This window comes from Oncorhynchus nerka, linkage group LG22 (assembly GCF_034236695.1).
Source record: "Oncorhynchus nerka isolate Pitt River linkage group LG22, Oner_Uvic_2.0, whole genome shotgun sequence".
In the NCBI taxonomy this organism is placed as follows: Eukaryota; Metazoa; Chordata; class Actinopteri; order Salmoniformes; family Salmonidae; genus Oncorhynchus; species Oncorhynchus nerka.
Window position 1 is genome coordinate 22,577,234 of NC_088417.1, and position 3,683 is coordinate 22,580,916.

General features: G+C 40.5%; 1 protein-coding gene across 1 annotated transcript in view; it reads right to left on the reverse strand.

The window, feature by feature from the left end:
• Positions 1-1,183: 1,183 nt before the first annotated feature.
• Positions 1,184-3,683, reverse strand: part of LOC115104506 (catenin delta-2-like) — a 102,311-nt gene continuing 99,811 nt past the window's right edge. The window contains exon 14 of the mRNA XM_065006799.1: positions 1,184-3,683. This exon is cut by the window's right edge and continues 1,775 nt beyond it. The gene's annotated coding sequence lies outside the window, so the exon portion shown is untranslated.

Here is a 3,683-nt window from a genome sequence, read left to right on the forward strand (position 1 = left end):
CCACGTCCCCGGCGGTGTCTGTCTCTGCCGTGTTTGAGGCATAAAATGGAGGTGAAATTGAAGAGCTATTTTCATGCCACATTACCACCACCCATCCACTGTGGGGACTACTTTCTCTGACAGTGTCTAACGTGTCTAATTATTGTGAAGGGTAATAATCACGACAATACAGTTATCGCGGAGCACTACATTGGATCACAGCAAGGAAATGAGTTCTAGTCAACTGTCAATGTGCCACCACCTCCTTCTTCCGCTCTTCTAAAACACTTCCAGGCTGGCTTTGTAGCCAGGCACCGAGCTCTTTGATTAAATGAATCAACGGTGACTGCAGGGGGAAAGTACCAGGAGAGTTGAAGGGTCTGTCTACATCTTGTCACTGTTGTTATTCATCTGTAGAGTGGTATGTAAGGGATTATCATTCTATTTGAAACATGTCTATTACTCCATAGTCAGTGTATGCATGGCTAGAATGCATCAGGTCTGTGGATACATTTGTAAGCTATCCACATTATGACAGAGCCTATTTTCAGTTGGACATGTAACAACATGTCTGCTGGCCCAGTCCCCAATGGAGGTGTTTATGAGTCCAGATGTAATCAGCTGCTTGTCAGTGGAGCCTGTCAGGGAGATAACACCATGTGGCATGTGATTTATCTGCAGGGCAGCAGGGAAATAGCTTTCAGGACGTGGACACACACAGACAGACACAGAAGTAGCAGGGAAATAGCTTTCAGGACGTGGACACACACACACACAGACATACACAGAAGTAGCAGGGAAATAGCTTTCAGGATGTGGACACACACACACACACACACACACACACACATAGCAGTAGCAGGGAAATAGCGGTCCTGATAAGGGTAAAAAACATCTTAGATCTGGGTAAATGTGGTAGGATGTGATAGAAAAGGATTGGCCCAGGATGGGTTAAAGTGATGAACTACTGTCTAAACATCCTCTGTACTTATGCCCTGGCAACTCAATGTTTCTTCCAACCTCAAGGGAGTTTTTAAATGTCACTGTCGACCTTGGCTTTCACTTTTGGAAGAAGTTCAAGTTCTCTTGAAAGTTCAGTGACTTATATGACTTTGAAAAAGTACCAAAGTAATTAATAAAATGTGAATAATAAAAAAACTATCTTCATGACTTAGCTGGTGAAATAAATGTTGAATAGGTAGAATAGATTGCAAAGAGTCTTTTATTTACCTGGTGTTAAAGGTAGCATCCACACTCAGTAAGGTCTTCTAATAAGCCAGGACACACAACATCACAACGCGCACCATAGTGTCAACATCATCACTATCATCAGCTAGGTTCTGTTGGTTCTGCTTCCAATATCTACTCTAGCGTACTGCTTAGAATGTATGGCCAAATAACTAGTATGCTAGTGTGAATATTGGAACCGAGCTGTCTTCTCAACAGGGGGTTCAAACTTCATCATCATCATCATCGTCATCATCAGTACAGTCACGTGAACAGAGTCATATTGTACAGGTTTTTTTTTCTCCATAAAACATTGTTGCTTTTAGTGACACCAATACCTGCACATAAAAAGTATATATATATATATATATATATATACGTATATGGAATGACATCAAACACACATAAACCATGTGTTTGATACCATTGTATATATATATATATATATATATGCAGTGCCTTCAGAAAGTATTCACACCCCTTGACTTTTTCCACATTTTGTTGTGCTACAGCCTGAATTTAAAAGGATTAAATTGTTGTTTTTGTGTCATTGGCCTACACACACTACCCCATAATGTGGAATGATGTTTTTCAATTATTATTTTTTTACAAATTAATAAAACATGAAAGCTTAAATGTCTTGAGTAATAAGTATTCAACCACAGGAGGTTGGTGGCAGCTTAATTGGAGAGGATGGGCTTGTGGTAATAGCTGTTGTGGTATAAGTGGAATGGTATCAAACACATGGTTTCTATGTGTTTGATGTCATTCCAATAGTGCCGTTCCAGCCATTATTATGAGCCGTCCTCCATTCAGCAGCCTCCACTCTATTCAACCTCTTTGTTATGGCAAGCCTAAATAAGTTCAAAAGTAAAACTGTACTTAACAAGTCACAATAAGTTGCATGGACTCCCTCTGTATGCAATAATAGTGTTTAACATTGTTTTTGAATGACTACCTAATTTCTGTACCCCACACATACAATTATCTATAAGGTCCCTCAGTTGAGCAGTGAATTTCAAACACATATTCAACCATAAAGACCAGGGACGTTTTCCAATGCCTCGCAAAGAAGGGTTAAATATGGGTTTTAAAAAAACACATTGAATATCCCTTTGATCATGATGAAGTTATTAATTACACTTTGGATGGTGTATCAATACACCCAGTCATTACAAAGAAAATCCTTACTAACTCAGCTGCCGGAGAGGAAGGAAACCGCTCAGGGATTTCACCATGAGGCCAATTGTGAAGTTAAAACAGTAGAGGGTTTAATGGCTGTTATAGGAGAAAACTGAGGATGGATCAACAACATTGTAGTTACTCCACAATACTAACCTACTTAACAGAGTGAAAAGAAGGCAGCCTGTTTACAATAAAAATATTCCAAAACATGCATCCTGTTTGCAACAAGGCACTAAAGTAATACTGCTAAAAAATATGGCAAAGCAATTAACCGTTTGTCCTGAATACAAGGTGTTATGTTTGGGGCAAATTCAATACAATACATTACTGAGTACCATGCTCCATTGGTTCATTTACTTGGTTCATCACGCTCTAGCGACGCCTTGTGGCAGGCCGGGCGCCTGCCAGCTGACCTCCGTCGTCAGTTGAACAGTGTTTCCTCTGACACATTGGTGCAGCTGGCTTCCGGGTTAAGCGGGCGGGTGTTAAGGAGCGCAGTTTGGCGGGTCATGTTACGGAGGACACATGACTCAACCTTCCCCTTTTCAGAGCCCATTGGGGAGTTGCAGCGATGAAACAAGATTGTAATTGGGGAGAAAAAGGGTGGAAAAAATAAATACAAATAAATGATCTATGGCAGACTTGAAAACACAGGGCTTGAAGAATTTCAAAAATAATGGGTATAATGTTGCACAATCCAGGTGTGTAAAGCTCTTAGACTTACCCTGAAAGACTCCCAATCGCTGCCAAAGTTGTGAGATATTTCTGTATTTCATTTTCAACACATTTGCAAACATTATGGGGTATTGTGTGTAGATGAGTGAGAAGAAAAACATATTTAATCCATTTTGAACTCAGGCTGTAACAACAAAATGTGGAATAAGTCAAGGGGTGTGAATACTTTCTGAAGGCAGTATATATAGATTTGTCATTCATTCTCTATAGACATGTCAGTCAAGTGAATTTTTCTTTGGGTTGTGTTTTGTAAAATCTGACTCTTATCTGGAGGGATGCCTTCAGACAGTGATCAAGACACACACCCGAACGCGCACATGCGCACACATACACACACGCACACACATACACGCTCAACTAACATAGGCAGGTCTGTTCATTTAAGAAGGAGACGTACATACCCCTTTCTATAGTGATACCCCTCTGTAGGTAGTGTATAACTTACTCCCATCAAAACCAAAGCAGTTACAAACAAGAGAGAGAATGACTGGTCATGGTCTGTAAACGTCAACTGAGAGTCGCATACATCCTCCAGTCTAGGGCTGGAACCAGAGAGG